Source organism: Balaenoptera physalus (assembly GCF_965194825.1).
Source record: "Balaenoptera physalus genome assembly, chromosome: 17".
NCBI classification, from domain to species: domain Eukaryota; kingdom Metazoa; phylum Chordata; class Mammalia; order Artiodactyla; family Balaenopteridae; genus Balaenoptera; species Balaenoptera physalus.
This window is the reverse complement of record NC_138895.1, coordinates 34,570,428-34,591,720: the sequence shown is the minus strand read 5'-3', so window position 1 is coordinate 34,591,720 and position 21,293 is coordinate 34,570,428.

Here is a 21,293-nt window from a genome sequence, read left to right as displayed (position 1 = left end):
GCAAGACGACTTTCTCCTGTAAGGATGGGGTCTTAAGGTATGACTTTGTAGAAGGAATGCGAAGCAGTTTTGGTTTCTCAGTGCCGGTCAGCCTAGGGCAATTAGGCAGATTTGCATGATATGTAGGACGTGAGAAAACACATTTCCTGGAGCTGTTGGAGAGCTGAGGAAATCTAGCTCTTCCAAGGAAGAGTGCAGTTTGTTGGCCTACACACAGAATACACAGAGTGACTGGGAAAAGTTTCCGGGCCTGGTTGTTTCTTAGTAGCCCAGTGGAGCCTGCCGGTACTCGGTGTTCTTGCAGGGAATAGGGTGCCCACGCGAGGTCCTCGGTGTCTTGAAAAGCTTACTAACCTTAAAAGAAAACAGACCTGAAACTAATGCCTCAAGGAAACTGCTCCAAACTTAGCTTCGGCAGGGCTATTCCAGGCTTTACCTTGAGGAAAGGACTCACGACATGTTTCCTTTTATCTCTAGAGTGTCTCAGGAGAGGCTCCAATCAGGCTATGAAAACACCCTGTTCATGTAGAGAAGACTCGTTCCCTTTTCAGAGCCCTGCGTACAGTGACTAGAGACCCGTTCTAAACTGTTATTTACTTAGCTTCAAGGCAGCATGAATGGAGCATTCAAAATGGGAAAGCAAGGCTTGTGCCATAAGTTCCCCTTTTCCAGCGAACCCGCAGCCTACCTCCTTGTGATTTCTACCAACTAAATATACACTCTAGCTACACACTAGTCCCTTCCTTGAATAAAGTTTATTTGGCACGGAGTCCTGCTTGTAACAACCGCCTCCCCCAAGGAGCGCTCTAGGTATGATATAGGGCTTATCTTCTTCTAAAACCCTGCAGTGTAAGAGGTAGAACTGTGCTGTGGTTACAGCAGAAACGCAAGCCGACTTTCTACTGTAAGGATGGGGTGTTAAGGTATGACTTTGTAGACGGAATGCGAAGCAGTATTGTTTTCTCAGTTCTTCAGCCTAGGGCAATGAGGCATATTTGCCTGACATGTAGGAATTGAGAGAACACATTTCCTGCAGCTGTTGGAGAGCTGAGGAAATCTAGCTCTCCCAAGGAAGTTTGCAGTGTGTTGCCCTACACTCAGCATACACAGAGTGACTGGGAAAGGTTTTCGGGCCTGGAAGTGTCTTAGCAGCCTAGTGGAACCTGGCGGTACTCGGTGTTCGGGCAGGGAATAGGGTGCCCACGCGAGGTCCTCCGTTTCCTGAAAAGCTCACTAACGTTAAAGAAAGCAGACCTAAAGCTAATGCCTCAAGGACTCTGCTCCAAGCTTCCACATCGGCAGGGCTATTCTAGGCTTTACCTTGAGGAAAGGACTCACGTCAAGTTTCCTTTCAGCTCTAGAGCGTCTCAGGCGAGGCTCCCACCCAGGCTATGAAAGCACCCTGTTGATGTAGAAAACACTCGTTACCTTTCCAGAGCCCTTCCAAGGAAGAGTGCAATGTGTTGGCCTACACACAAAATACACAGAGTGACTGGGAAAGGTTTCCGGGCCTGGATGTTTCTTAGTAGCCCAGTGGAGACTGCCGGTACTCGGTGGTCTTCCAGGGAATAAGGTGCCCACGCGAGGTCCTCGGTGTCTTGAAAAGCTTACTAACCTTAAAAGGAAACAGACCTGAAACTAATGCCTCAAAGAGTCTTCTCCAAGCTTCCACATCGGCAGGGCTATTCTAGGCTTTACCTTGAGGAAAGGACTCACGTCAAGTTTCCTTTATGCTCTAGAGCGTCTCAGGCGAGGCTCCCATCCAGGTATGAAAGCACCCTGTTGAGGTAGTGAACACTCGTTCCCTTCCCCGAGCCCTGCAGACAGACACTAGAGACCCGTCCTAAAACTGTTATTTAGGTACGTTCAAGGCAGCAGGAATGGAACATTCAAAATGGGAAAGAAAGGCTTGTGCCATCAGGTCCCCGTTTCCAGCGAATACGCACCCTAAACCCTTGTGATTTCTGCCAAGTAAATATACACTCTAGCTACACACTGGTCCCTTCCTTGAATAAAGTTTATTTGGCACGGAATTCTGCGTGTAGCCAACCGCCTCCCCCAGGGAGCGCTCTGGGTAGGCTATCGGGCTTAGCTTCTTCTAAAACCCTGGAGTGTAAGAGGAAGAACTGTGCTTTGGTTACAGCAGGAAAGGAAGACGACTTTCTCGTGTAAGGATGGGGTCTTAAGGTATGACTTTGTAGAAGGAATGCGAAGCAGTTTTGGTTTCTCAGTGCCGATCAGCCTAGGGCAATGAGGCAGATTTGCATGACATATAGGACTTGAGAGAACACATTTCCTGGAGTTGTTGGAGAGCTGAGGAAATCTAGCTCTTGCAAGGAAGAGTGCAGTGTGTTGGCCTACACACAAAATACACAGAGTGACTGGGAAAGGTTTCCGGGCCTGGATGTTTCTTAGTAGCCCAGTGGAGACTGCCGGTACTCGGTGGTCTTCCAGGGAATAAGGTGCCCACGCGAGGTCCTCGGTGTCTTGAAAAGCTTACTAACCTTAAAAGGAAACAGACCTAAAACAAATGCCTCAAGGAAACTGCTGCAAGCTTAGTCAGCTTCGGCAGGGCTATTCAAGGCTTTACCTGGAGGAAAGAAGTCACGTCAAGTTTCCTTTATCTCTAGGGCGTCTGAGGAGAGGCTCCCACCCAGGCTATGAAAGCACCCTGTTGATGCAGAGAACACTCGTTCCCTTCCCAGAGCCCTGCCTACAATGACTAAAGACTCGTCCTAAAACTGTTATTTAGGTAACTTCAAGGCAGCATGATTGGAGCATTCAAAATGGGAAAGCAAGGCTTGTGCCATAAGGTCCCAGTTTCCAGCGAACACGCGGCCTACCTACTTGTGATTTCTACCAAGTAAATATACACTCTAGCTAAACACTGGTCCCTTCCTTGAAAAAAGTTTATTTGGCACGGAGTTCTGCGTGTAGCCAACAGCCTCCTCTAAGGAGCGCTCTAGGTAGGCTATCGGGCTTAGCTTCTTGTAAAACCCTGCAGTGTAAGAGGAACAACTGTGCTTTGGTTACTGCAGGAACGCAAGCTGACTTTTTCCTGTAAGGATGGAGTCTTAAGGTATGACTTTGTAGAAGGAATGCGAAACAGTTTTGGTTTCTCAGTGCCGCTCAGCCAAGGGCAATGAGGCAGATTTGCATGATATATAGGACGTGAGAAAACACATTTCCTGGAGCTGTTGGAGAGCTGAGGATATCTAGCTCTTCCAAGGAAGAGTGCAGTGTGTTGGCCTACACACAAAATACACAGAGTGACTGGGGAAGGTTTCCGGGCCTGGATGTTTCTTAGTAGCCCAGTGGAGCCTGCTGGTACTCGGTGGTCTTGCAGGGAATAGGGTGCCCACACGAGGTCCTCATTGTCTTGAAATGCTTACTAACCTTAAAAGAAAACAGACCTGAATCTAATGCCTCAAGGACACTGCTCCAAACTTAGCTTCGGCAGGGCTATTCAAGGCTTTACCTTGAGGAAAGGACACAGGACATGTTTCCTTATATCTCTAGAGCGCCTCAGGAGAGGCTCCTACCTACGCTATGAAAGCACCCTGTTGATGTATAGAACACTCGTTCCCTCTCAGAGACCTGTCTACAGTAACTAGAGACCCGTCCTAAACTGTTATTTACGTAGCTTCAAGGCAGCATGAATGGAGAATTCAAAATGGGTAAGCAAGGCTTGTGTCATAGTATCCCCGTTTCCAGCGACCATGCGGCCTACCTCCTTGTGATTTCTACCAAGTAAATATATACTCTAGGTACACACTGGTCCCTTCCTTGAATAAAGATTATTTGGCACGGAGTTCTGCGTATAGGCAACCGCCTCTCCCAGGGATCGCTCTTGGTAGGCTATCGGTCTTAGCTTCTTCTAAAACCCTGGAGTGTAAGAGGAAGAACTGTGCTGTGGTTACAGCAGAAACGCAAGCCGACTTTCTACTGTAAGGATGGGGTGTTAAGGTATGACTTTGTAGACGGAATGCGAAGCAGTATTGTTTTCTCAGTTCTTCAGCCTAGGGCAATGAGGCATATTTGCCTGACATGTAGGAATTGAGAGAACACATTTCCTGGAGCTGTTGGAGAGCTGAGGAAATCTAGCTCTCCCAAGGAAGTTTGCAGTGTGTTGCCCTACACTCAGCATACACAGAGTGACTGGGAAAGGTTTTCGCGCCTGGAAGTGTCTTAGCAGCCTAGTGGAACCTGGCGGTACTCGGTGTTCGTGCAGGGAATAGGGTGCCCACGCGAGGTCCTCCGTTTCCTGAAAAGCTCACTAACGTTAAAGAAAGCAGACCTAAAGCTAATGCCTCAAGGACTCTGCTCCAAGCTTCCACATCGGCAGGGCTATTCTAGGCTTTACCTTGAGGAAAGGACTCACGTCAAGTTTCCTTTCAGCTCTAGAGCGTCTCAGGCGAGGCTCCCACCCAGGCTATGAAAGCACCCTGTTGATGTAGAAAACATTCGTTACCTTCCAGAGCCCTTCCAAGGAAGAGTGCAATGTGTTGGCCTACACACAAAATACACAGAGTGACTGGGAAAGGTTTCCGGGCCTGGATGTTTCTTAGTAGCCCAGTGGAGACTGCCGGTACTCGGTGGTCTTCCAGGGAATAAGGTGCCCACGCGAGGTCCTCGGTGTCTTGAAAAGCTTACTAACCTTAAAAGGAAACAGACCTGAAACTAATGCCTCAAAGACTCTGCTCCAAGCTTCCACATCGGCAGGGCTATTCTAGGCTTTACCTTGAGGAAAGGACTCACGTCAAGTTTCCTTTATGCTCTAGAGCGTCTCAGGCGAGGCTCCCATCCAGGTATGAAAGCACCCTGTTGATGTAGTGAACACTCGTTCCCTTCCCCGAGCCCTGCCGACAGACACTAGAGACCCGTCCTAAAACTGTTATTTAGGTAGGTTCAAGGCAGCAGGAATGGAACATTCAAAATGGGAAAGCAAGGCTTGTGCCATCAGGTCCCCGTTTCCAGCGAATACGCACCCTAAACCCTTGTGATTTCTGCCAAGTAAATATACACTCTAGCTACACACTGGTCCCTTCCTTGAATAAAGTTTATTTGGCACGGAATTCTGCGTGTAGCCAACCGCCTCCCCCAGGGAGCGCTCTGGGTAGGCTATCGGGCTTAGCTTCTTCTAAAACCCTGGAGTGTAAGAGGAAGAACTGTGCTTTGGTTACAGCAGGAAAGCAAGACGACTTTCTCGTGTAAGGATGGGGTCTTAAGGTTTGACTTTAAAGAAGGAATGCGTTGCAGTTTTGGTTTCTCAGTTCCGCTCAGCCTAGGGAAATGAGGGAGATTTGCATGACATATAGGACTTGAGAGAACACATTTCCTGGAGTTGTTGGAGAGCTGAGGAAATCTAGCTCTTCCAAGGAAGAGTGCAGTGTGTTGCCCTACACACAAAATACACAGTGACTGCGAAATGTTTCCGGGCCTGGATGTTTCTTAGTAGCCCAGTGGAGCCTGCTGGTACTCGGTGCTCTTGCAGGGAATAGGGTGCCCACACGAGGTCCTCGTTGTCTTGAAAAGCTTACTAACCTTAAAAGAAAACAGACCTAAAACAAATGCCTCAAGGAAACTGCTGCAAGCTTAGTTAGCTTCGGCAGGGCTATTCAAGGCTTTACCTGGAGGAAAGAACTCTCGTCAAGTGTCCTTTATCTCTAGGGCGTCTGAGGAGAGGCTCCCACCCAGGCTATGAAAGCACCCGGTTGATGCAGAGAACACTCGTTCCCTTCCCAGAGCCCTGCCTACAATGACTAAAGACTCGTCCTAAAACTGTTATTTAGGTAACGTCAAGGCAGCATGAATGGAGCATTCAAAATGGGAAAGCAAGGCTTGTGCCATAAGGTCCCCGTTTCCAGCGAACACGCGGCCTACCTACTTGTGATTTCTACCAAGTAAATATATACTCTAGCTAAACACTGGTCCCTTCCTTGAATAAAATTTATTTGGCACGGAGTTCTGCGTGTAGCCAACAGCCTCCCCCAAGGTGCGCTCTAGGTAGGCTATCGGGCTTAGCTTCTTCTAAAACCCTGCAGTGTAAGAGGAACAACTGTGCTTTGGTTACAGCAGGAACGCAAGCTGACTTTCTCCTGTAAGGATGGAGTCTTAAGGTATGACTTTGTAGAAGGAATGCGAAACAGTTTTGGTTTCTCAGTGCCGCTCAGCCTAGGGCAATGAGGCAGATTTGCATGATATGTAGGACGTGAGAGAACACATTTCCTGGAGCTGTTGGAGAGCAGAGGAAATCTAGCTCTTCCAAGGAAGAGTGCAGTGTGGTGGCCTACACACAAAGTACACAGAGTGACTGGGGAAGGTTTCCGGGCCTGGATGTTTCTTAGTAGCCCAGTGGAGCCTGCCGGTACTCGGTGGTCTTGCAGGGAATAGGGTGCCCACACGAGGTCCTCGTTGTCTTGAAAAGCTTACTAACCTTAAAAGAAAACAGACCTGAAACTAATGCCTCAAGGAAACTGCTCCAAACTTAGCTTCGGCAGGGCTATTCAAGGCTTTACCTTGAGGAAAGGACACACGACATGTTTCCCTTTATCTCTAGAGCGCCTCAGGAGAGGCTCCCACCTAGGCTATGAAAGCACCCTGTTGATGTAGAGAACACTCGTTCCCTCCCAGAGCCCTGTCTACAGTAACTAGAGACCCGTCCTAAAACTGTTATTTACGTAGCTTCAAGGCAGCATGAATGGAGAATTCAAAATGGGTAAGCAAGGCTTGTGTCATAGTATCCCCGTTTCCAGCGAACATGTGGCCTACCTCCTTGTGATTTCTACCAAGTAAATATATACTCTAGGTACACACTGGTCCCTTCCTTGAATAAAGTTTATTTGGCACGTAATTCTGCGTGTAGCCAACCGCCTCCCCCAGGGATCGCTCTGGGTAGGCTATCGGGCTTAGCTTCTTCTAAAACCCTGGAGTGTAAGAGGAAGAACTGTGCTGTGGTTACAGCAGAAACGCAAGCCGACTTTCTACTGTAAGGATGGGGTGTTAAGGTATGACTTTGTAGACGGAATGCGAAGCAGTATTGTTTTCTCAGTTCTTCAGCCTAGGGCAATGAGGCATATTTGCCTGACATGTAGGAATTGAGAGAACACATTTCCTGGAGCTGTTGGAGAGCTGAGGAAATCTAGCTCTCCCAAGGAAGTTTGCAGTGTGTTGCCCTACACTCAGCATACACAGAGTGACTGGGAAAGGTTTTCGGGTCTGGAAGTGTCTTAGCAGCCTAGTGGAACCTGGCGGTACTCGGTGTTCGTGCAGGGAATAGGGTGCCCACGCGAGGTCCTCCGTTTCCTGAAAAGCTCACTAACGTTAAAGAAAGCAGACCTAAAGCTAATGCCTCAAGGACTCTGCTCCAAGCTTCCACATCGGCAGGGCTATTCTAGGCTTTACCTTGAGGAAAGGACTCACGTCAAGTTTCCTTTCAGCTCTAGAGCGTCTCAGGCGAGGCTCCCACCCAGGCTATGAAAGCACCCTGTTGATGTAGAAAACACTCGTTACCTTTCCAGAGCCCTTCCAAGGAAGAGTGCAATGTGTTGGCCTACACACAAAATACACAGAGTGACTGGGAAAGGTTTCCGGGCCTGGATGTTTCTTAGTAGCCCAGTGGAGACTGCCGGTACTCGGTGGTCTTCCAGGGAATAAGGTGCCCACGTGAGGTCCTCGGTGTCTTGAAAAGCTTACTAACCTTAAAAGGAAACAGACCTGAAACTAATGCCTCAAAGACTCTGCTCCAAGCTTCCACATCGGCAGGGCTATTCTAGGCTTTACCTTGAGGAAAGGACTCACGTCAAGTTTCCTTTATGCTCTAGAGCGTCTCAGGCGAGGCTCCCATCCAGGTATGAAAGCACCCTGTTGATGTAGTGAACACTCGTTCCCTTCCCCGAGCCCTGCCGACAGACACTAGAGACCCGTCCTAAAACTGTTATTTAGGTAGGTTCAAAGCAGCAGGAATGGAACATTCAAAATGGGAAAGCAAGGCTTGTGCCATCAGGTCCCCGTTTCCAGCGAATACGCACCCTAAACCCTTGTGATTTCTGCCAAGTAAATATACACTCTAGCTACACACTGGTCCCTTCCTTGAATAAAGTTTATTTGGCACGGAATTCTGCGTGTAGCCAACCGCCTCCCCCAGGGAGCGCTCTGGGTAGGCTATCGGGCTTAGCTTCTTCTAAAACCCTGGAGTGTAAGAGGAAGAACTGTGCTTTGGTTACAGCAGGAAAGGAAGACGACTTTCTCGTGTAAGGATGGGGTCTTAAGGTTTGACTTTAAAGGAGGAATGCGTTGCAGTTTTGGTTTCTCAGTTCCGCTCAGCCTAGGGAAATGAGAGAGATTTGCATGACATATAGGACTTGAGAGAACACATTTCCTGGAGTTGTTGGAGAGCTGAGGAAATCTAGCTCTTCCAAGGAAGAGTGCAGTGTGTTGCCCTACACACAAAATACACAGTGACTGCGAAATGTTTCCGGGCCTGGATGTTTCTTAGTAGCCCAGTGGAGCCTGCTGGTACTCGGTGCTCTTGCAGGGAATAGGGTGCCCACGAGAGGTCCTCGGTGTCTTGAAAAGCTTACTAACCTTAAAAGAAAACAGACCTAAAACAAATGCCTCAAGGAAACTGCTGCAAGCTTAGTTAGCTTCGGCAGGGCTATTCAAGGCTTTACCTGGAGGAAAGAACTCACGTCAAGTTTCCTTTATCTCTAGGGCGTCTGAGGAGAGGCTCCCACCCAGGCTATGAAAGCACCCTGTTGATGCAGAGAACACTCGTTCCCTTCCCAGAGCCCTGCCTACAATGACTAAAGACTCGTCCTAAAACTGTTATTTAGGTAACTTCAAGGCAGCATGAATGGAGCATTCAAAATGGGAAAGCAAGGCTTGTGCCATAAGGTCCCCGTTTCCAGCGAACACGCGGCCTACCTACTTGTGATTTCTACCAAGTAAATATATACTCTAGCTAAACACTGGTCCCTTCCTTGAATAAAATTTATTTGGCACGGAGTTCTGCGTGTAGCCAACAGCCTCCCCCAAGGAGCGCTCTAGGTAGGCTATCGGGCTTAGCTTCTTCTAAAACCCTGCAGTGTAAGAGGAAGAACTGTGCTTTGGTTACAGCAGGAACGCAAGCTGACTTTCTCCTGTAAGGATGGAGTCTAAAGGTATGACTTGTAGAAGGAATGCGAAACAGTTTTGGTTTCTCAGTGCCGCTCAGCCTAGGGCAATGAGGCAGATTTGCATGATATGTAGGACGTGAGAGAACACATTTCCTGGAGCTGTTGGAGAGCAGAGGAAATCTAGCTCTTCCAAGGAAGAGTGCAGTGTGGTGGCCTACACACAAAGTACACAGAGTGACTGGGGAAGGTTTCCGGGCCTGGATGTTTCTTAGTAGCCCAGTGGAGCCTGCCGGTACTCGTTGGTCTTGCAGGGAATAGGGTGCCCACACGAGGTCCTCGTTGTCTTGAAAAGCTTACTAACCTTAAAAGAAAACAGACCTGAAACTAATGCCTCAAGGAAACTGCTCCAAACTTAGCTTCGGCAGGGCTATTCAAGGCTTTACCTTGAGGAAAGGACACACGACATGTTTCCTTTTATCTCTAGAGCGCCTCAGGAGAGGCTCCCACCTAGGCTATGAAAGCACCCTGTTGATGTAGAGAACACTCGTTCCCTCCCAGAGCCCTGTCTACAGTAACTAGAGACCCGTCCTAAAACTGTTATTTACGTAGCTTCAAGGCAGCATGAATGGAGAATTCAAAATGGGTAAGCAAGGCTTGTGTCATAGTATCCCCGTTTCCAGCGAACATGTGGCCTACCTCCTTGTGATTTCTACCAAGTAAATATATACTCTAGGTACACACTGGTCCCTTCCTTGAATAAAGTTTATTTGGCACGTAATTCTGCGTGTAGCCAACCGCCTCCCCCAGGGATCGCTCTGGGTAGGCTATCGGGCTTAGCTTCTTCTAAAACCCTGCAGTGTAAGAGGAAGAACTGTGCTGTGGTTACAGCAGAAACGCAAGCCGACTTTCTACTGTAAGGATGGGGTGTTAAGGTATGACTTTGTAGACGGAATGCGAAGCAGTATTGTTTTCTCAGTTCTTCAGCCTAGGGCAATGAGGCATATTTGCCTGACATGTAGGAATTGAGAGAACACATTTCCTGGAGCTGTTGGAGAGCTGAGGAAATCTAGCTCTCCCAAGGAAGTTTGCAGTGTGTTGCCCTACACTCAGCATACACAGAGTGACTGGGAAAGGTTTTCGGGCCTGGAAGTGTCTTAGCAGCCTAGTGGAACCTGGCGGTACTCGGTGTTCGTGCAGGGAATAGGGTGCCCACGCGAGGTCCTCCGTTTCCTGAAAAGCTCACTAACGTTAAAGAAAGCAGACCTAAAACTAATGCCTCAAAGACTCTGCTCCAAGCTTCCACATCAGCAGGGCTATTCTAGGCTTTACCTTGAGGAAAGGACTCACGTCAAGTTTCCTTTATGCTCTAGAGCGTCTCAGGCGAGGCTCCCATCCAGGTATGAAAGCACCCTGTTGATGTAGTGAACACTCGTTCCCTTCCCCGAGCCCTGCCGACAGACACTAGAGACCCGTCCTAAAATTGTTATTTAGGTACGTTCAAGGCAGCAGGAATGGAACATTCAAAATGGGAAAGCAAGGCTTGTGCCATCAGGTCTCCGTTTCCAGCGAATACGCACCCTAAACCCTTGTGATTTCTGCCAAGTAAATATACACTCTAGCAACACACTGGTCCCTTCCTTGAATAAAATTTATTTGGCACGGAATTCTGCGTGTAGCCAACCGCCTCCCCCAGGGAGCGCTCTGGGTAGGCTATCGGGCTTAGCTTCTTCTAAAACCCTGGAGTGTAAGAGGAAGAACTGTGCTTTGGTTACAGCAGGAAAGCAAGCCGACTTTCTCGTGTAAGGATGGGGTCTTAAGGTTTGACTTTAAAGAAGGAATGCGTTGCAGTTTTGGTTTCTCAGTGCCGCTCTGCCTAGGGCAATGAGGGAGATTTGCATGACATATAGGACTTGAGAGAACACATTTCCTGGAGTTGTTGGAGAGCTGAGGAAATCTAGCTCTTCCAAGGAAGAGTGCAGTGTGTTGCCCTACACACAAAATACACAGTGACTGGGAAATGTTTCCGGGCCTGGATGTTTCTTAGTAGCCCAGTGGAGCCTGCTGGTACTCGGTGCTCTTGCAGGGAATAGAGTGCCCACGCGAGGTCCTCGGTGTCTTGAAAAGCTTACTAACCTTAAAAGAAAACAGACCTAAAACAAATGCCTCAAGGAAACTGCTGCAAGTTTAGTTAGCTTCGGCAGGGCTATTCAAGGCTTTACCTGGAGGAAAGAACTCACGTCAAGTTTCCTTTATGTCTAGGGCGTCTGAGGAGAGGCTCCCACCCAGGCTATGAAAGCACCCTGTTGATGTAGAAAACACTCGTTACCTTTCCAGAGCCCTTCCAAGGAAGAGTGCAATGTGTTGGCCTACACACAAAATACACAGAGTGACTGGGAAAGGTTTCCGGGCCTGGATGTTTCTTAGTAGCCCAGTGGAGACTGCCGGTACTCGGTGGTCTTCCAGGGAATAAGGTGCCCACGCGAGGTCCTCGGTGTCTTGAAAAGCTTACTAACCTTAAAAGGAAACAGACCTGAAACTAATGCCTCAAAGACTCTGCTCCAAGCTTCCACATCGGCAGGGCTATTCTAGGCTTTACCTTGAGGAAAGGACTCACGTCAAGTTTCCTTTATGCTCTAGAGCGTCTCAGGCGAGGCTCCCATCCAGGTATGAAAGCACCCTGTTGAGGTAGTGAACACTCGTTCCCTTCCCCGAGCCCTGCCGACAGACACTAGAGACCCGTCCTAAAACTGTTATTTAGGTACGTTCAAGGCAGCAGGAATGGAACATTCAAAATGGGAAAGAAAGGCTTGTGCCATCAGGTCCCCGTTTCCAGCGAATACGCACCCTAAACCCTTGTGATTTCTGCCAAGTAAATATACACTCTAGCTACACACTGGTCCCTTCCTTGAATAAAGTTTATTTGGCACGGAATTCTGCGTGTAGCCAACCGCCTCCCCCAGGGAGCGCTCTGGGTAGGCTATCGGGCTTAGCTTCTTCTAAAACCCTGTTGTGTAAGAGGAAGAACTGTGCTTTGGTTACAGCAGGAAAGGAAGACGACTTTCTCGTGTAAGGATGGGGTCTTAAGGTATGACTTTGTAGAAGGAATGCGAAGCAGTTTTGGTTTCTCAGTGCCGATCAGCCTAGGGCAATGAGGCAGATTTGCATGACATATAGGACTTGAGAGAACACATTTCCTGGAGTTGTTGGAGAGCTGAGGAAATCTAGCTCTTGCAAGGAAGAGTGCAGTGTGTTGGCCTACACACAAAATACACAGAGTGACTGGGAAAGGTTTCCGGGCCTGGATGTTTCTTAGTAGCCCAGTGGAGACTGCCGGTACTCGGTGGTCTTCCAGGGAATAAGGTGCCCACGCGAGGTCCTCGGTGTCTTGAAAAGCTTACTAACCTTAAAAGGAAACAGACCTAAAACAAATGCCTCAAGGAAACTGCTGCAAGCTTAGTCAGCTTCGGCAGGGCTATTCAAGGCTTTACCTGGAGGAAAGAAGTCACGTCAAGTTTCCTTTATCTCTAGGGCGTCTGAGGAGAGGCTCCCACCCAGGCTATGAAAGCACCCTGTTGATGCAGAGAACACTCGTTCCCTTCCCAGAGCCCTGCCTACAATGACTAAAGACTCGTCCTAAAACTGTTATTTAGGTAACTTCAAGGCAGCATGATTGGAGCATTCAAAATGGGAAAGCAAGGCTTGTGCCATAAGGTCCCAGTTTCCAGCGAACACGCGGCCTACCTACTTGTGATTTCTACCAAGTAAATATACACTCTAGCTAAACACTGGTCCCTTCCTTGAAAAAAGTTTATTTGGCACGGAGTTCTGCGTGTAGCCAACAGCCTCCTCCAAGGAGCGCTCTAGGTAGGCTATCGGGCTTAGCTTCTTGTAAAACCCTGCAGTGTAAGAGGAACAACTGTGCTTTGGTTACTGCAGGAACGCAAGCTGACTTTTTCCTGTAAGGATGGAGTCTTAAGGTATGACTTTGTAGAAGGAATGCGAAACAGTTTTGGTTTCTCAGTGCCGCTCAGCCAAGGGCAATGAGGCAGATTTGCATGATATATAGGACGTGAGAAAACACATTTCCTGGAGCTGTTGGAGAGCTGAGGATATCTAGCTCTTCCAAGGAAGAGTGCAGTGTGTTGGCCTACACACAAAATACACAGAGTGACTGGGGAAGGTTTCCGGGCCTGGATGTTTCTTAGTAGCCCAGTGGAGCCTGCTGGTACTCGGTGGTCTTGCAGGAAATAGGGTGCCCACACGAGGTCCTCGTTGTCTTGAAAAGCTTACTAACCTTAAAAGAAAACAGACCTGAATCTAATGCCTCAAGGACACTGCTCCAAACTTAGCTTCGGCAGGGCTATTCAAGGCTTTACCTTGAGGAAAGGACACAGGACATGTTTCCTTATATCTCTAGAGCGCCTCAGGAGAGGCTCCTACCTACGCTATGAAAGCACCCTGTTGATGTATAGAACACTCGTTCCCTCTCAGAGACCTGTCTACAGTAACTAGAGACCCGTCCTAAACTGTTATTTACGTAGCTTCAAGGCAGCATGAATGGAGAATTCAAAATGGGTAAGCAAGGCTTGTGTCATAGTATCCCCGTTTCCAGCGACCATGCGGCCTACCTCCTTGTGATTTCTACCAAGTAAATATATACTCTAGGTACACACTGGTCCCTTCCTTGAATAAAGATTATTTGGCACGGAGTTCTGCGTATAGGCAACCGCCTCTCCCAGGGATCGCTCTTGGTAGGCTATCGGTCTTAGCTTCTTCTAAAACCCTGGAGTGTAAGAGGAAGAACTGTGCTGTGGTTACAGCAGAAACGCAAGCCGACTTTCTACTGTAAGGATGGGGTGTTAAGGTATGACTTTGTAGACGGAATGCGAAGCAGTATTGTTTTCTCAGTTCTTCAGCCTAGGGCAATGAGGCATATTTGCCTGACATGTAGGAATTGAGAGAACACATTTCCTGGAGCTGTTGGAGAGCTGAGGAAATCTAGCTCTCCCAAGGAAGTTTGCAGTGTGTTGCCCTACACTCAGCATACACAGAGTGACTGGGAAAGGTTTTCGCGCCTGGAAGTGTCTTAGCAGCCTAGTGGAACCTGGCGGTACTCGGTGTTCGTGCAGGGAATAGGGTGCCCACGCGAGGTCCTCCGTTTCCTGAAAAGCTCACTAACGTTAAAGAAAGCAGACCTAAAGCTAATGCCTCAAGGACTCTGCTCCAAGCTTCCACATCGGCAGGGCTATTCTAGGCTTTACCTTGAGGAAAGGACTCACGTCAAGTTTCCTTTCAGCTCTAGAGCGTCTCAGGCGAGGCTCCCACCCAGGCTATGAAAGCACCTTGTTGATGTAGAAAACACTCGTTACCTTCCAGAGCCCTTCCAAGGAAGAGTGCAATGTGTTGGCCTACACACAAAATACACAGAGTGACTGGGAAAGGTTTCCGGGCCTGGATGTTTCTTAGTAGCCCAGTGGAGACTGCCGGTACTCGGTGGTCTTCCAGGGAATAAGGTGCCCACGCGAGGTCCTCGGTGTCTTGAAAAGCTTACTAACCTTAAAAGGAAACAGACCTGAAACTAATGCCTCAAAGACTCTGCTCCAAGCTTCCACATCGGCAGGGCTATTCTAGGCTTTACCTTGAGGAAAGGACTCACGTCAAGTTTCCTTTATGCTCTAGAGCGTCTCAGGCGAGGCTCCCATCCAGGTATGAAAGCACCCTGTTGAGGTAGTGAACACTCGTTCCCTTCCCCGAGCCCTGCCGACAGACACTAGAGACCCGTCCTAAAACTGTTATTTAGGTAGGTTCAAGGCAGCAGGAATGGAACATTCAAAATGGGAAAGAAAGGCTTGTGCCATCAGGTCCCCGTTTCCAGCGAATACGCACCCTAAACCCTTGTGATTTCTGCCAAGTAAATATACACTCTAGCTACACACTGGTCCCTTCCTTGAATAAAGTTTATTTGGCACGGAATTCTGCGTGTAGCCAACCGCCTCCCCCAGGGAGCGCTCTGGGTAGGCTATCGGGCTTAGCTTCTTCTAAAACCCTGGAGTGTAAGAGGAAGAACTGTGCTTTGGTTACAGCAGGAAAGGAAGACGACTTTCTCGTGTAAGGATGGGGTCTTAAGGTATGACTTTGTAGAAGGAATGCGAAGCAGTTTTGGTTTCTCAGTGCCGATCAGCCTAGGGCAATGAGGCAGATTTGCATGACATATAGGACTTGAGAGAACACATTTCCTGGAGTTGTTGGAGAGCTGAGGAAATCTAGCTCTTCCAAGGAAGAGTGCAGTGTGTTGCCCTACACACAAAATACACAGTGACTGCGAAATGTTTCCGGGCCTGGATGTTTCTTAGTAGCCCAGTGGAGCCTGCTGGTACTCGGTGCTCTTGCAGGGAATAGGGTGCCCACGAGAGGTCCTCGGTGTCTTGAAAAGCTTACTAACCTTAAAAGAAAACAGACCTAAAACAAATGCCTCAAGGAAACTGCTGCAAGCTTAGTTAGCTTCGGCAGGGCTATTCAAGGCTTTACCTGGAGGAAAGAACTCACGTCAAGTTTCCTTTATCTCTAGGGCGTCTGAGGAGAGGCTCCCACCCAGGCTATGAAAGCACCCTGTTGATGCAGAGAACACTCGTTCCCTTCCCAGAGCCCTGCCTACAATGACTAAAGACTCGTCCTAAAACTGTTATTTAGGTAACTTCAAGGCAGCATGAATGGAGCATTCAAAATGGGAAAGCAAGGCTTGTGCCATAAGGTCCCCGTTTCCAGCGAACACGCGGCCTACCTACTTGTGATTTCTACCAAGTAAATATATACTCTAGCTAAACACTGGTCCCTTCCTTGAATAAAATTTATTTGGCACGGAGTTCTGCGTGTAGCCAACAGCCTCCCCCAAGGAGCGCTCTAGGTAGGCTATCGGGCTTAGCTTCTTCTAAAACCCTGCAGTGTAAGAGGAAGAACTGTGCTTTGGTTACAGCAGGAACGCAAGCTGACTTTCTCCTGTAAGGATGGAGTCTTAAGGTATGACTTGTAGAAGGAATGCGAAACAGTTTTGGTTTCTCAGTGCCGCTCAGCCTAGGGCAATGAGGCAGATTTGCATGATATGTAGGACGTGAGAGAACACATTTCCTGGAGCTGTTGGAGAGCAGAGGAAATCTAGCTCTTCCAAGGAAGAGTGCAGTGTGTTGGCCTACACACAAAGTACACAGAGTGACTGGGGAAGGTTTCCGGGCCTGGATGTTTCTTAGTAGCCCAGTGGAGCCTGCCGGTACTCGGTGGACTTGCAGGGAATAGGGTGCCCACACGAGGTCCTCGTTGTCTTGAAAAGCTTACTAACCTTAAAAGAAAACAGACCTGAAACTAATGCCTCAAGGAAACTGCTCCAAACTTAGCTTCGGCAGGGCTATTCAAGGCTTTACCTTGAGGAAAGGACACACGACATGTTTCCCTTTATCTCTAGAGCGCCTCAGGAGAGGCTCCCACCTAGGCTATGAAAGCACCCTGTTGATGTAGAGAACACTCGTTCCCTCCCAGAGCCCTGTCTACAGTAACTAGAGACCCGTCCTAAAACGGTTATTTACGTAGCTTCAAGGCAGCATGAATGGAGAATTCAAAATGGGTAAGCAAGGCTTGTGTCATAGTATCCCCGTTTCCAGCGAACATGTGGCCTACCTCCTTGTGATTTCTACCAAGTAAATATATACTCTAGGTACACACTGGTCCCTTCCTTGAATAAAGTTTATTTGGCACGTAATTCTGCGTGTAGCCAACCGCCTCCCCCAGGGATCGCTCTGGGTAGGCTATCGGGCTTAGCTTCTTCTAAAACCCTGGAGTGTAAGAGGAAGAACTGTGCTGTGGTTACAGCAGAAACGCAAGCCGACTTTCTACTGTAAGGATGGGGTGTTAAGGTATGACTTTGTAGACGGAATGCGAAGCAGTATTGTTTTCTCAGTTCTTCAGCCTAGGGCAATGAGGCATATTTGCCTGACATGTAGGAATTGAGAGAACACATTTCCTGCAGCTGTTGGAGAGCTGAGGAAATCTAGCTCTCCCAAGGAAGTTTGCAGTGTGTTGCCCTACACTCAGCATACACAGAGTGACTGGGAAAGGTTTTCGGGCCTGGAAGTGTCTTAGCAGCCTAGTGGAACCTGGCGGTACTCGGTGTTCGTGCAGGGAATAGGGTGCCCACGCGAGGTCCTCCGTTTCCTGAAAAGCTCACTAACGTTAAAGAAAGCAGACCTAAAGCTAATGCCTCAAGGACTCTGCTCCAAGCTTCCACATCGGCAGGGCTATTCTAGGCTTTACCTTGAGGAAAGGACTCACGTCAAGTTTCCTTTCAGCTGTAGAGCGTCTCAGGCGAGGCTCCCACCCAGGCTATGAAAGCACCCTGTTGATGTAGAAAACACTCGTTACCTTTCCAGAGCCCTTCCAAGGAAGAGTGCAATGTGTTGGCCTACACACAAAATACACAGAGTGACTGGGAAAGGTTTCCGGGCCTGGATGTTTCTTAGTAGCCCAGTGGAGACTGCCGGTACTCGGTGGTCTTCCAGGGAATAAGGTGCCCACGTGAGGTCATCGGTGTCTTGAAAAGCTTACTAACCTTAAAAGGAAACAGACCTGAAACTAATGCCTCAAAGACTCTGCTCCAAGCTTCCACATCGGCAGGGCTATTCTAGGCTTTACCTTGAGGAAAGGACTCACGTCAAGTTTCCTTTATGCTCTAGAGCGTCTCAGGCGAGGCTCCCATCCAGGTATGAAAGCACCCTGTTGATGTAGTGAACACTCGTTCCCTTCCCCGAGCCCTGCCGACAGACACTAGAGACCCGTCCTAAAACTGTTATTTAGGTAGGTTCAAGGCAGCAGGAATGGAACATTCAAAATGGGAAAGCAAGGCTTGTGCCATCAGGTCCCCGTTTCCAGCGAATACGCACCCTAAACCCTTGTGATTTCTGCCAAGTAAATATACACTCTAGCTACACACTGGTCCCTTCCTTGAATAAAGTTTATTTGGCACGGAATTCTGCGTGTAGCCAACCGCCTCCCCCAGGGAGCGCTCTGGGTAGGCTATCGGGCTTAGCTTCTTCTAAAACCCTGGAGTGTAAGAGGAAGAACTGTGCTTTGGTTACAGCAGGAAAGCAAGACGACTTTCTCGTGTAAGGATGGGGTCTTAAGGTTTGACTTTAAAGAAGGAATGCGTTGCAGTTTTGGTTTCTCAGTTCCGCTCAGCCTAGGGAAATGAGGGAGATTTGCATGACATATAGGACTTGAGAGAACACATTTCCTGGAGTTGTTGGAGAGCTGAGGAAATCTAGCTCTTGCAAGGAAGAGTGCAGTGTGTTGGCCTACACACAAAATACACAGAGTGACTGGGAAAGGTTTCCGGGCCTGGATGTTTCTTAGTAGCCCAGTGGAGACTGCCGGTACTCGGTGGTCTTCCAGGGAATAAGGTGCCCACGCGAGGTCCTCGGTGTCTTGAAAAGCTTACTAACCTTAAAAGGAAACAGACCTAAAACAAATGCCTCAAGGAAACTGCTGCAAGCTTAGTCAGCTTCGGCAGGGCTATTCAAGGCTTTACCTGGAGGAAAGAAGTCACGTCAAGTTTCCTTTATCTCTAGGGCGTCTGAGGAGAGGCTCCCACCCAGGCTATGAAAGCACCCTGTTGATGCAGAGAACACTCGTTCCCTTCCCAGAGCCCTGCCTACAATGACTAAAGACTCGTCCTAAAACTGTTATTTAGGTAACTTCAAGGCAGCATGATTGGAGCATTCAAAATGGGAAAGCAAGGCTTGTGCCATAAGGTCCCAGTTTCCAGCGAACACGCGGCCTACCTACTTGTGATTTCTACCAAGTAAATATACACTCTAGCTAAACACTGGTCCCTTCCTTGAAAAAAGTTTATTTGGCACGGAGTTCTGCATGTAGCCAACAGCCTCCTCCAAGGAGCGCTCTAGGTAGGCTATCGGGCTTAGCTTCTTGTAAAACCCTGCAGTGTAAGAGGAACAACTGTGCTTTGGTTACTGCAGGAACGCAAGCTGACTTTTTCCTGTAAGGATGGAGTCTTAAGGTATGACTTTGTAGAAGGAATGCGAAACAGTTTTGGTTTCTCAGTGCCGCTCAGCCAAGGGCAATGAGGCAGATTTGCATGATATATAGGACGTGAGAAAACACATTTCCTGGAGCTGTTGGAGAGCTGAGGATATCTAGCTCTTCCAAGGAAGAGTGCAGTGTGTTGGCCTACACACAAAATACACAGAGTGACTGGGGAAGGTTTCCGGGCCTGGATGTTTCTTAGTAGCCCAGTGGAGCCTGCTGGTACTCGGTGGTCTTGCAGGGAATAGGGTGCCCACACGAGGTCCTCGTTGTCTTGAAAAGCTTACTAACCTTAAAAGAAAACAGACCTGAATCTAATGCCTCAAGGACACTGCTCCAAACTTAGCTTCGGCAGGGCTATTCAAGGCTTTACCTTGAGGAAAGGACACAGGACATGTTTCCTTATATCTCTAGAGCGCCTCAGGAGAGGCTCCTACCTACGCTATGAAAGCACCCTGTTGATGTATAGAACACTCGTTCCCTCTCAGAGACCTGTCTACAGTAACTAGAGACCCGTCCTAAACTGTTATTTACGTAGCTTCAAGGCAGCATGAATGGAGAATTCAAAATGGGTAAGCAAGGCTTGTGTCATAGTATCCCCGTTTCCAGCGACCATGCGGCCTACCTCCTTGTGATTTCTACCAAGTAAATATATACTCTAGGTACACACTGGTCCCTTCCTTGAATAAAGATTATTTAGCACGGAGTTCTGCGTATAGGCAACCGCCTCTCCCAGGGATCGCTCTTGGTAGGCTATCGGTCTTAGCTTCTTCTAAAACCCTGGAGTGTAAGAGGAAGAACTGTGCTGTGGTTACAGCAGAAACGCAAGCCGACTTTCTCCTGTAAGGATGGGGTGTTAAGGTATGACTTTGTAGACGGAATGCGAAGCAGTATTGTTTTCTCAGTTCTTCAGCCTAGGGCAATGAGGCATATTTGCCTGACATGTAGGAATTGAGAGAACACATTTCCTGGAGCTGTTGGAGAGCTGAGGAAATCTAGCTCTCCCAAGGAAGTTTGCAGTGTGTTGCCCTACACTCAGCATACACAGAGTGACTGGGAAAGGTTTTCGCGCCTGGAAGTGTCTTAGCAGCCTAGTGGAACCTGGCGGTACTCGGTGTTCGTGCAGGGAATAGGGTGCCCACGCGAGGTCCTCCGTTTCCTGAAAAGCTCACTAACGTTAAAGAAAGCAGACCTAAAGCTAATGCCTCAAGGACTCTGCTCCAAGCTTCCACATCGGCAGGGCTATTCTAGGCTTTACCTTGAGGAAAGGACTCACGTCAAGTTTCCTTTCAGCTCTAGAGCGTCTCAGGCGAGGCTCCCACCCAGGCTATGAAAGCACCTTGTTGATGTAGAAAACACTCGTTACCTTCCAGAGCCCTTCCAAGGAAGAGTGCAATGTGTTGGCCTACACACAAAATACACAGAGTGACTGGGAAAGGTTTCCGGGCCTGGATGTTTCTTAGTAGCCCAGTGGAGACTGCCGGTACTCGGTGGTCTTCCAGGGAATAAGGTGCCCACGCGAGGTCCTCGGTGTCTTGAAAAGCTTACTAACCTTAAAAGGAAACAGACCTGAAACTAATGCCTCAAAGACTCTGCTCCAAGCTTCCACATCGGCAGGGCTATTCTAGGCTTTACCTTGAGGAAAGGACTCACGTCAAGTTTCCTTTATGCTCTAGAGCGTCTCAGGCGAGGCTCCCATCCAGGTATGAAAGCACCCTGTTGATGTAGTGAACACTCGTTCCCTTCCCCGAGCCCTGCCGACAGACACTAGAGACCCGTCCTAAAACTGTTATTTAGGTAGGTTCAAGGCAGCAGGAATGGAACATTCAAAATGGGAAAGCAAGGCTTGTGCCATCAGGTCCCCGTTTCCAGCGAATACGCACCCTAAACCCTTGTGATTTCTGCCAAGTAAATATACACTCTAGCTACACACTGGTCCCTTCCTTGAATAAAGTTTATTTGGCACGGAATTCTGCGTGTAGCCAACCGCCTCCCCCAGGGAGCGCTCTGGGTAGGCTATCGGGCTTAGCTTCTTCTAAAACCCTGGAGTGTAAGAGGAAGAACTGTGCTTTGGTTACAGCAGGAAAGCAA